Raw genomic sequence first — 13,475 nt, 5'->3', positions numbered from 1 at the left:
AAATTAAATGGTCCATATTTTTCTAACAAGTTAGCTAAATGCTTAGCTATTTTAGAAAATTCTTTAATAATTTTCTTATAGAAATCATCATGTCCTAAAAAGCTTCTAATAGCCTTAACTAAAATAGGAGGAGGTATTTTCTTAATAGTTTCAATTTTTGCTCTATCAATCTCAATCTCTTTACTAGAAATTTTATGACCCAATACAATACCCTATTGAACCATAAAGTGATATTTGTCCCAATTAAGCACATGATTAGTTTCCTCACACCGCATTAACACTCATTTCAAATTTTGATGGCATAGATAGAAAGAGTTACCAAACATCAAGAAATCATCCATGAATACTTCCATAATGTCTTCAAAAAATCCATCAAATATAGTTAGCATACATCACTGAAAAGTAGAAGGTGCATTATATAATTCAAAATGCATTCTTTGATAAGAAAACGTATAATATGGACATGTAACTGTCACCTTTTCTTGATTCTCTAGAGCTATCGAGATTTGAAAGTAGCCAAAAAGTCCATCTAGAAAGCAATAGTACATTTGACCAAACAACCTCTTCAACATTTGATCCACAAATGGTAGCGAAAAATGATCTTTTCTTGTAGCATCATTTAACTTCTTGTAGCCAATGCATACCTCCACCCCGTGACTATTCTTGTAATGATCAAATCATTCTTCTCATTAGCCAAAACAACCATGCCTCATTTCTTAAGAACAACCTGGACAGGATTCACCCAAGTACTATCAGATATAAGGCAAATAACTCCAACGTCTAGAAGTTTAATTACCTCAGCCTTTACAACTTCCCTTATGTTGGGATGTAACCTCCTTTGAGCTTCCACACATACCTTCTAATTGTATTCTATCAAGATCTTGTGGGTGCAAAAAGAAGGATTGGTCCCTCTAATGTCTGAAATCTTCCAGGCTCTATCTCTTTTGTGTTCCTTAAGTACTTGGAGTAACTCATCATTCTAATGTAGTTTTAATCACTGGGAATGTAGAATTGTCTCTAAGGAAGGCATACTCCAGATAATTTGGCAATTATTTCAACTCTACTTTAGGAGGTTTTTCAATAAAAGGCTTCAATTTCAAATCCTTAGTCACCTCAATCATCTCAAACCTACTGTGTCTGCATGATGGATCTTTAGCGTCCATGAACTACCATTTCACTTTTCATAACATTGTCTTCATCATCCCCCTCACCTTTAAAAATACATAGTTCCAATGTGTTTTTATAGATAATTTCTTACAATGAAATTTGAGCTGTATGATCAATAGAATCTATAAAATAACAAGTATCATCTTGCTGAAAAAAGACTATCATAGCATCATGTATTTGAAAAATAACTTCTTCATCACCTACTCTAAGCACAAGTTTACCATTACCAACATCATTAATAGCTCTAGCAGTAGCTAAAAATGGTCAGCCTAAAATCTTGGGTACTTCAATATCCTCATCTATGTCAAGTATTACAAAATCAACAGGGAATATAAATTTATCCACTTTAACGAGTACAATCAATAATATCCCTAGGATACTTAATGGATCTGTCAACTATTAATGTTGGATCTGGTGCCCCAAGTATAGTATTTTTGTCAATATACATTTGTAATTTGTCTGAACAGATTGGTTAATAAAAAATTCATTGATTACATTAATGTACTTTGTATAATTTTCCTCAAATGGTTTTTGCACGCAAAGAAAAATGGAAGCAAATGTTGCTTATTGGTTGTTTAAATGTTTAACTAATACTAAGCGGTATTGCGTGGTCAGATTGTAGCACGAAAAGACAACTTGTATTAGTAGACAAACCTAAACATGCCCTTAGTCTAATCAGAAATGAGAAAACCAATTAAAAGACTAATATGTCATCTATCAAGTCCAATTGGGGGGATGCATTATCTTGGGCATTAGAGCGGATGACTCCTAGAAGATAGAAACATAGATGTGACTGATTGGACTGACAGTACATTAGATAGGACCCTAGTAAAATAGATCCTGAATTTGTTTATCGATTTATTCACTTGTGATGTTCATAGTGTGGCATACCTAAATCCTAAATGGATAGCAGGCTATGAATGTTTGATTCATACACTTTGATGTCAGTAAAAGCCCGAGTTCAAATAAATAAAGAATCGAAAGCTAATACGTCGGGTGTACGACTTCTGTAGTATGTAGTGTCATTCACATCAGTGGAATTTATAGCCTAAAACATGGGTAAATGATATCCTCTTATTGGTATTACATGGCTAATGAAAAGAAAACATGGCCACGGGTCGTCCGTTTGTATGGCCACTAGTCATCCGTTTGTGTGATGGATGACCTAATCACTATTTGACAGTGTTTGAATTTTTATGAAGGAAAATGTAATGGTTACTACGAGATAAAATAGGATCCTATGAGGGTAACACACTAATGACGAGCACTAAGTAGTTGGATGAGCATTAAGTAGTTACTTTTGTAATGGTATGTCGTTAAGGAGAGCTCAGTCATGATACTCTAGTGGAATGGCTTCATGACTAAATGAGTTTATAATTAATTAGTGAAAAGCCAAAACTTAATTATAAATCATTTGAGCCTCAACTTCATATGTCCAATTGGTCCCTCTGCTAACTCATTGAAACCAGAAATGAAATGAGAAACATTTAGGAATGATTATGGTTTTCTTCAAAATAAAGAAATGGAATAATTTGGAAATGAATATAGGTTTCAAAAAATGGAAATGAAAATGAAAATGGAAACTTGGAATCCTATATAGGGTTAATTAAAAAATATGGAAGAATGATTTTATGTTTTTAAACTGTTTTGAAGCTCGAAAATGAAAATAAATCATTTAGTCACAGTGAACATGTTGAGTTGTAACATATTGAACGAATTTTTTCAAAATTTTATTAAGGGTAAAATTATCAAAATTTTATTGGGATAAAATTGGGTGAGAAAATTATTTAATATGTAGATATGAAAGTTTATTTTGGGAAATAGAAAAACTTAGTCGGGTTGGGTCATATTATAGAGTACGGGGTCAAAAAAGCCCAGGAAGTATTCGTAATTGGAACTAATGTGAGAGACACCAAAAACCTCTCATATAACATGAAGGGGGCGACAACCCTAGTAGTAAAACAAGGGTGAGTCGTTCACCTTTCTCTTACTCTAAGTCGGATTGTTTTTCTATTTAAAATAAACTTCTACAACTCTACAAGGATTCTACTTTCTCTTCTTACAAAAAGATGGCACCAATAGAGCTATTTACACAATTTTTGAGAGATTGTTATTTTGACAAAAAATAGAGAAAATTTATTCTCAATTTATAAACATATTTTTCAAAACAAATTGTTATTTTGACAAAAAATAGAGAAAATTTATTCTCAATTTTATAAACATATTTTTCAAAACAACAATTTTATTGGTTTCTATTAGGGAAGAGAGAATTTTCGTTTTCTCCCCGAAAGAAATTTTTTTTCTAGTTCTATGTTTTGATTCGAGCCCACACCATGCAGTTCGCGGTACTAGAATAGCGGAGACGATAATTTGGTTAAAAGGTGGAAAAGATCAAGGATCCATTTATTCAAAAACACAAGTATGAATTCAATTAAGGTTTATTGCTATAAATATCACAAACCAAGTCGATTTTCAAAATTTTAATATTTCGTTGTGCAAGAAAACTGTTTTCAAACTGGTTTTTTTTAACAGTGGAAAATTCATCCTAGTGGGGTTCGGTTCCCCAAGACTAAGTTTCTTGAACATTTTATAGGGCATCAAATTTATACTAGCACCTAAATCAGCTAAAGCTTTCTCAACAGATAAACTACCAATAAAACAAGTAGTAAAACTCCTTGGATCTTTAAGCTTGGCTGGTAGTTTGTTTTGGAGAATAGTTGAGCACTCCTCATTAAGTTCCATAATAGACAGCTTCTTTAACCTCCTCTTATTTTTCAAAATCTCTTTTAAGAATTTTGCATATTTGGGCATCTGCGAAAAGCTTCAATAAAGAGTAAGTTAATATGCATCTGTTTAAAAATTTCAAGAAATTTATCAATTTGTTCAACTTTGCTAGGTATGTGATTAGGGGTTTGTATTCTCTCAATACTAGTTTTTGCTCTTTCTTTCTATCCTTAACCCAATTATCTTTCTCAACAGCTTCTTGTTTCAGCTTCTCTTTAGATTCGGGTAACACTTTTCCACTCCTCAAAGTGACTGTTTTTACTTGCTCTTTTAGGTTAGTTTCATTGTTACTAGGTAAGCTACCTTGTTTTCATTTTTAAACCAATTTAGCAAGCTGACCAATTTGATTCTTGAGTCCCTAAATCGGTGCTTGCTCAATTTTAAAAATTGCTTCAGTATTTTGAAATCTAGTTTCTGACACTAAAATACATTCAGCCAACATCTTTTCAATATTTGGCATCTTCTCTTGTTGATAAGGTTGCTGAAAGCCGGAAGAGGGTTATGATCATTGATTCCCTTGACCACCTCAAGAAAACCTTAGATGATTCATCCATCCTGTGTTATAAGTATTGTTAAAAAGGTTATTCTAAGGTCTAGAACTATTACCCATAAAGTCCACTCGCCCATGCCCTATGTTAGACTTCAAATTCAAGCATTCCTGCCTGATCATACCTACTTTAGTCACATTACATTACATCACAAGAGTCTTTTATTTTTCTAAACTCAAACCATCAATTTTTCTACCAAGAGATTCAACCCGACTTGCCAACATAGTAACTTCATCTACATTAAAAACAATAGCTCCTTTAGCAGGCTTTGCTCTCGTAACTTGCCGTAGATAATTATTCACTGGCATCTCCTCAATAAAATCCTAAGGGATTCAAACCATTATAAAAGGTTTGAACCTGTAGCCATAAAGGAAAACCATGATAAGGACATCTTCGTAAAGGATCCTTAAATCTCTCCAATGTATCATAAAGGATCCTTAAACCTCAAGCTCTGATTGGGAAAACGAAGAAATATCATTCCTTAAATTAGCTGTTTTTGCCGATGGAAAATACTTCAACTGGAATTTCTAAATCATCAAAGCCCAAGTAGTGATGGAACCCCGTGCAAGTAAATTCAACCATTAGGAACAATCTCAACCGTATGACATCATCACAAATACCATTGATCTTGAAAGTATCACAGATCTACAAGAAATTGCTAGATGTACATTTGGATTTTCATCTTGTAACCTATCAAACTGAACATACTAATGCACCATCTGAATTGTATTCGGCTTGATTTCAAATTTTTTTGCAGCGACAGTTGGTCTAATGATACTAGACTCAGTCCAAGTTAGAGTTGGTTTGGTATAGTCATACATCGTCAATGGAGGAAGATCTATCTTTTCAATAACGTTTTTCTCTCTTGACTGTCTATAACAGTCTAAAGGTGACTTGCCTTCCTTCTCTAGCCTCTCTTCGATTTCTGTGAGTAGTTCTTTTAATCTCAATATAAAAAATTATCAATTCCAACTGGTTACCTCTAACCATAAACCAAAAGTACCTGTCAAAAACTAAATAAAATCGAATCAAAATCTCAAAATTAAATGAAAAAACGAAATTAATATAAAATAAAATAAAATAGGTTAAATTAACAAAAATAAGACTTTCTTGATATTTAGTCCCCATAAATGGTGCCAAAAACTTGGTGTCCACTAAATTAACTAATAAATCAACTAAGGCAACTGTACCTATCAATTAATAGTATAGCTATGATGAGCACAAATATCGTTCCCTCGAAGACTACAATTACTAGTAATTATCATCTCTCTATTATTTAACCTATCAACTAAAATGATTGATTAAAACTAAAATTAACTAATGAATGCGCCAAATAGCAAATCATGAAAATTATCAAATATCAATCAAGTGACAAAACAACACCTAGGTAAGAATCCACCTAGATTTCATCTATAACTTCTGTTTTTAGATCTTTGATACGTAGAAATTTCTTTCTAATTAAAATTCCTATTATTGCATTAATTCACTTGATAGATCCTCATATTAGATTTGACTCTAATATGATAGATTTATGTCATCCTATTTCTAGGATTGCATGCAACTCCATCCAATTATGCAATATCTAGTCGCAAGAAGGGTCTATTCAACCTCAACCTCAGACACATGAAACATGGATTAATACTCTAGAAATATTAACCAAAGAACAATTAAGCATTCATAATTGAAAACAAGGAAACTAAGATTTTATTGAATAAAACTAGAAATTAAGTAATAGAATCCATCTTAGGGTTCATCTCCCCTAGGTATATAGAAAATTAGTTTATACTTGCAAGAATAAACATCGAAAATACAATATAATCATAAAAGTAAAATAAACCCATGATAACTTCCTAGGAAATCATCTTGGAAACTTGAATATTGATGGAGAACTATTTAGAAACCAGCTTCAATGGTGTTCTTTTGGGTAATTTTCGTGCTAAACTTAGACAGCAGGTTCCTCTTTTTTTATCATTTATACCTACCCAAAGTGCCAAAACACTTAAAAAATGAAATTTCCTATTCTTAATGCACATGGTCCACGAAATCGACATGGCTTGGCTACATGCCTGTGTGGTCTGGGTGTGTCCAGACTACTCCAATGTTTTTAATTTAACTCATTTTTCGCTGCTATTGCTCCCAACGACTCTATTAAGCTTCAAAACATGAATTTAAAGTATTAGAAGTATATAATTCATAATTAACAACATTTAATCGCCTAAAGAGGCATTAAGAATGAGACTAAAATATGTTACTTTTGACACTTATCAGGTGGTGACGACAAAATGACGACGTGAATCGATTTGACAGCATATGTCAATGGTGGCACAATAGAACTCTCAAAGTATGCTTTGTTGTGACTTTTTAATTTTTTTTCTAGGAAAAATCATGGAAACGTTGGCTGGTCAAGGTGCTTTTATTTCTAATAGTATGATGATATTTATTTGACTGCGTATTTATGTTCATGCATATGTATGATAAGCATGCCATATAGTTTAGGGAAAGAATGTCACATGTACTTGTCATGCATTTCTAAATAATTCATTATTGAGATCGGACATTAAAAACCTTGCATGTTTTTAAAAGATTCAGTGGGAAAAAGTCCCCAAACAAGACCTTCGACTTCCATCAATGGTCTCTTGTGACGACATGGTAATTTAACTACCTCATGGTAGGATTTCCATGTAGATCATCACTAATGAGATTTCTTGAAAATAGGTAGAACTCTCTTCTATTCCTATGATAATTAGATCGGCCTTTATGGTAGGTATTATCATGCAATATTACAAAAAATTATTCTCCAAATATGACAACTAGTTACAACATGTTACTTGGTGATATTGTCCAGGGATGACTCATTTGTGGTACATAATATGATAGTTATTGAGTTGATGGTTATACATTCAAGATGTTCTAGTTAAGCAACTTCTCATTAAGCTCTACTTAGGTTAGAATGATGGTCAAACGTTAAATGATAATTAGTATGTGTGAATGCCTGAGGAATTAGGTTCATGTACTAATTGGATGAAAATCCAAGTTCTTACTCTCTGTAAAATCACCCCACCATGACTTGATTCAATGGATTTAAGAAATTATCATTACAACGACTTACTTTCAAGCTGATGCTAGAAAACATTGAGAGGAGTCTTATGAGATAGCTCATTGCTATATGCTAAAAAGCATGACCAAATTCCTTTATAAGCAACTAGAAAGTTGTAAGACTGCCAAAGTGATTCTAGACAAACCAAAGGACATGTTTATAGGCCAAGCTGCCTTGGCTTTACATTTGGTTATAACTAGTTTGGTGAATGCCCGGTAAAAGACCGACACTCCTGTCAAAGACCATATGATTACTTTTATGGGATACTTTATTAATGCTACAGATAATGAAGACAATCTAGACCAGAACACACAAATAGAGACGATGTTTAAAAGTTTTACCAAGGACTTTGTAGGCTTTAGGGCCAAATATAACCATGGGAACAAGAATATGACGCTTACACAACTCATGACAGAATTACAATCCTATGAGTCGATGTTGAATGATGGTTAACCAGTCTAAAAAGCAAAAAAAAACATAGTTGTTGCTTCTTTCTCCTAAGGGAAAGGAAAGCATGCTAAAACAAATGAGGCTCAGTTCTCTAGGTAACCTCAAGTGGAAAGGAAGAAAACCTAGAAGTCTAAAGATTTATCCAAGTCTAAATGTTTTTTCTTCAAAAATAAAGGGCACTTCAAGCCAAACAGCAAAGGGTGGAAGGATTACTGATCTGCCATAAATCATACTATAATTTACATCCCTTTTTACACATAACTATAGCTTGTTTAATAGTAATCTATGATTTCTAATAGTTTTTATTACATTTTATATATCTAAATAAGGTTACATGGTCTTGTAGGTCAAGTCGGGAGCTAAAAATGCTTATTCTGGCCAAAACTGATGCCTATGTTTCGACACTAAGATACTGACGTCTCAGCATCGAATACAGAAGCTAAAAATGAGTTTTAGAATGAAATTTCCTTCGATGTCACGACATAGCCCTTGCACAACCCAAAATTCTTGCACATTTTAACTATGTTTTGGAGACAAATTAGGTGTATTTGTCCTAATTGAACTCTAAAAACTTCAAGGATAATTTAGGCACTTTAATATTCCAAGTTGAGCCTATATAAAGGTCATTATAATCAGGTTAAACATACAATTTGAGGGTTTTGATTCTTAGGTTTTTCTTTAATTCTTAGTTTTTACTTAGGTTATTTTATGTTCTTGTAATCGGAAGAGCTTCTTTTGAAGTGAGACTTCCGCGAGGGGAGATTGTTCTGAAACCACACTTTCATTGATAAATTCATGAGCATCATTTTTCCTTATTCTCTTCTATTATTTCTCTCTTTAACATTGTTAGAATAATGTTTGTGTAAAGATTAGAACCAACTTGTGCTTTCTACATATTTTACATGTTTCAATTATTTTAACTTAATTAATTGCTTCAATGATAGAGTTTCTTAGCAAATCAGTTATAACATGAAACAAACCTTAGGCCTGACAACCTTAAGAAGTCATTTAGATGGTAATTAATCAAAAATTGGTATGGCCTATCTGAGAAACGTTAACCCTGAAATGGTCTGGACGATGAGGTTGGAAGATAAGTAGTTGTTGCTAACTCATTATTCTAGTGGAAGATCGAAAGATCTTGCTAAGGTATCGACTAGTTGATTGGTTAGAACTGTACTTCAATAATTAATTAGGTATAAAATTGGATCTAGGCTAAATGGAACTCACGTAGTCAAAACAAGGAATAGAAAAAGCCGATACAGGAACGTAGAAGTAGATTTAAGTTTAGTTAAAATTATTTAGTTTCTTATTATCATTATCACCTTACTTCTTGATTAACACTACTAATTCATGACTCAAGTAGATTAGTAATTATTTCCTGTAATTGGCTTGATAATTGTTTTCCCCAAGCTGCAATCCCTTGGGTATGATTCTCAGAATACTTACCAAGTGTTTCATTGTAAACAAATATATTACAACCTGCCCATATACTAGCAGACATCTCCTCAAACCTATATCTTTAGTTGCAATATTCACACTCTGGTACATCCAGAGGCTATCAATTACCTAGCCACTAAGTGAAAAGGTATGGAATTCTTTATTATAGAAGCTTACTTAGTGAAAGATCCAATGACCATTTGTAACAGCCTGATTTTCAGTGGTGACAGAACAGTGGTTTCGGGACCACAAATTAACATTTTGTTGACTTGTAAATATTATTTATAGAATATTTACGGAGACATTAGAGTCGTATTAAAAATTGGTTAAGAAATTTTAATGTTTAGATAGCTAATTAACGAAAAAGGACTAAATTTTAATAAGTGAAAAACTTGTTAATATTACATTTTTGTGATTTAATGGCTTAATAATAAATGTGGGAGGACCAATAAGGTAAATAGGCCTTATTAGTAAATAGTCGACGGTCTAGTGTGGTTCTAATGATTTTAATTGATTTTAAAAGGGTAAGAAGGTAATAAATTAATAATTAAACAAAAACAAAACATGAAATTTGCCATCATCTTCTTTAATTTTCTTGTGGTAAACCAAATGACCATGGCTTCTCAAGCTTGGAGAATTAGCTAGGTTCAAAGCTTTGCGTGTAAGTGATTTTTATATATGTTTCTTGTAATTTTTATGTTTTTGAGATCATTGCAACTAGGTCCAGCTAGCTTGTACCCTCTTTTTTAATCTGTTAAAAATTTTAGAAGTTGCCATTGATGAATATTGAATTTTTTTATGATACTATGTATTTGAATCTTTGATTGTGATATTTGATGATTTTGTGAAATGATTTTTCTTAGATTTTGATTTAAGGATTAAATTGAGAAAAAATCAAAATTTTAGGGTTTGATAGTGAATTTTATGCTTAATAGGGGTTGTTTAAGGGCCTAGTATATTCGGCTGAAATGTTGACTTGAGAAAAATGGTTAATTTGATGATTTTCAGTTAAGGGACTAAATTGAAAAAGTTGTAAAAGTTAGGGGTAATTGTGTAAATTTGAAAAATAAAAGGGTATGAAATGTTAAGTGAATTTGAAGGTGAAATGTAAGCTAATAATTGAGAAATTTTACATTTTAGATCACGATCCTGTTGATATACGTGGAAAAGAAAAAATCGCGGATTAGCCCCTGAACTTCTACAACTACTACAATTCAGTTCAGGTAAGTTATACAGTTTACAATTTAATATCTATATGAAACGTGTGATGATATAATATGATATAATATTTATAATATTTTTATCGTTGAAGTAAAGTTGTTTGAGAAATATTAATGAATTTCAATACTTGAATTGGATGAACATAGGATAGAGTACAATCGAATTATGGCATGTTATGGGAGGATTGGAGTGGAGATTATTATGGAGTGATATATATATATTTTTCCTAAGTAGGCCGAGGTTCAGCATTTGTTGCAAACTCTTGCGTTATACTCCTTGTTTTGGCGTGTTTTCAGTTGGACTAGCTCTTATGAGCATCTGGCGTGTTATCGGGTGGACTAACTATTATGAGCATCTGGCATGTTATTCATGTGGATTAGCTCTTATGAGCGATTGGCGTGTTTCGATTGGAATATCTATGTACTCATATCCATAAATTCTTCATCAAATCGTAAATATCTAACTCATAACTTGTTTAGTGATTTTGATAGTTAGAATATGTATTTGAGCTTTGAATTGAACTATGCAATTTACCGGGTTGAGATTTTGGATGATAAGGAACACATGTAGTTGAATTATTATTGAATAATTTATTGAATTACTTCAGTAAGATTTATCGTTTTTGTACGTCAACTTACTAAGCTTCAATGAGCTTATTTATGTTATTTTCTGTTCTTGTAGATTCTTTGAAGGTTGGACAGTCGGACCGGCACTCAAGTCACACTATCCTCCTCTTTTTGGTGGTTTTTGGAACATTCATTTTGGATTATATGGCATGTAATAGGCTTTTTTGTCATTGCCTTTTTTTTATATATGTAAAACTTTAATGTATGATCTTAAATGCAAGTAGTTAACCTAATATGACATATGTGAACTAAGGAAAATGTTTTAGTGCAAGTTTATGGTAAGTGCTAATGGAATGTCGTGATTAAGGTTCCTATAATAGGCACATTAGTTTAATGTTAAATTGTGTGAATTAACATGCTTTGGGTGATAGTTCATTTTGTTGTGAAATTGTGTATACTTGTACCAATGAGGGTACATTGGTTAGACACTTAGGATGGTTGATTTAGCATGTTTTAAGCTTGTTTAATGTCATTTTAAGTAGGTTTTTTGGTTTGTAAATGGATTACTTAGGGTCCAAGTAAGCTTGAAATGGTAAACTTTTCATTTAAGGTTTATTTGGGTCCACACAGGCATGTGACTCATTCGTGTGAGACACACGGCATGGCGACACGGCCGTGTGTCATCTAATGATTTCCTTAGGCTGCAAGTCAGTGAGTTACACAGCCTAGCACACGGGCATGTGGGGCAAATTTGAAGTTATACGGCCTGGCACACGGGCGTGTGACACAGTCGTGTGACCTTACTTAAAGAGTTACACAGGTGAGGACACGGGCTAAGACATTGTTGTCTGTCCCTAGTTCGATAGTTACACAGCCGTGTGACCCCTATTTTGCAAATTTTTTATCTTTTTCTAAACTTTCCAAACTATTTCAAATTGGTCCTAAATTGTTTCTAAGTTATTTTTAGAGCCTCGAGGGCTCGATTTAGGGACAATATGCATGTGTATGAATGGTATAACGTACAAATGTTTTTGACTATTTAATAATCGTAACCTTAATCTAGCGACAGACACGGGTTAGGGGAGTTACACCATTGAGTCATTGTCTCTAGAGCCACTAATCTTGTGTATGTTTCTTTACAAAGATTTGAGGAAACAAAAGGTCTTAAAGATAAGAGACTATCGTTGCGAACCAAAAATGGGAAATGTGTGGCAACTGAAGTAATGAAAGATATAAATCTTTATTTTAATAATCTTAGGAATATTATTTTAAAAGGCATTTTTTATGTACCAAGTTGGATATTTGTATAGTATATTCGTTTGTGTACTTTTTTTTTAATAAATTAGTGAATAAAATTATTCATGGATTACATTAATTACCTTTATATAATATATTCGTGTGGTTTTTGCATCTAAAGAAAAATAGAAGCAAATATTAGCTCATTGGTTGTCTAACGTTTAACTAATATTAAGCGGTATTACCTGGTCAGATCGTAATATGGAAAGACAACTTATATTAGTACACGAACCTAAACATGTTCTTAGTCTAATCAGAAATGAGCAAACCGGTTGAAAAATTATTATGTCGTCTATCAAGTACAATTGGGGAGATGTTTTGTCTTGGGCATCGGAGCAAATAACTCCTAGAAGATAGAGACATAAATATGACTAATTGGACTAACAGTACATCGAACAAAACCCAAACAGAATAGATCTTGAATCCACTTATGGATTTATTTACTTGTGACGATCATGGTATGACATACATTAATCCTGAGTGGATGGTGGACTATGTATGTGTGACTCGTATACTTTGATGTAAGTAAAAGTTTGAGTTCAAATAGATAAGAAACTGAAAGTTGTTGCGTTGGGTATACGACTTTTGTAATGTGTAGCATCATTCACAATAGTAGAATTCATAATCCAAGACATAAGTAAATAATATCCTCTCATTGGAATTACATGATAAATGAAAAGTTATCGTGGCCACGGATCGTTCGTCTTTGTGATGAATGACTTAATTACTATTTGATAGTAATTGACTTTTCATGAATGGAGATGTAAAGGTTACCATGAGATAAATAGGATCATATTGGGAGAGCGGATTTATCCCAAAGAGATTAAGGATATCTTATAGCGGTAATACACTTATGACAATGTCATTGGACGAGCATTGATCGAGTAGCTTTCGTAATGGTATGTCATT

General features: G+C 32.7%; 1 pseudogene; it reads left to right on the top strand.

Moving 5' to 3' along the window:
* Positions 1–4,872: 4,872 nt before the first annotated feature.
* LOC121225438 (uncharacterized) lies at positions 4,873–4,987 on the top strand (annotated as a pseudogene).
* The last annotated feature ends 8,488 nt before the right edge of the window (positions 4,988–13,475 follow it).

Source organism: Gossypium hirsutum, chromosome A03, assembly GCF_007990345.1.
Source record: "Gossypium hirsutum isolate 1008001.06 chromosome A03, Gossypium_hirsutum_v2.1, whole genome shotgun sequence".
Lineage (NCBI taxonomy): Eukaryota > Viridiplantae > Streptophyta > Magnoliopsida > Malvales > Malvaceae > Gossypium > Gossypium hirsutum.
The sequence above is the reverse complement of the archived record's forward strand: the minus strand, read 5'-3'. Positions and strand labels throughout refer to the sequence as shown.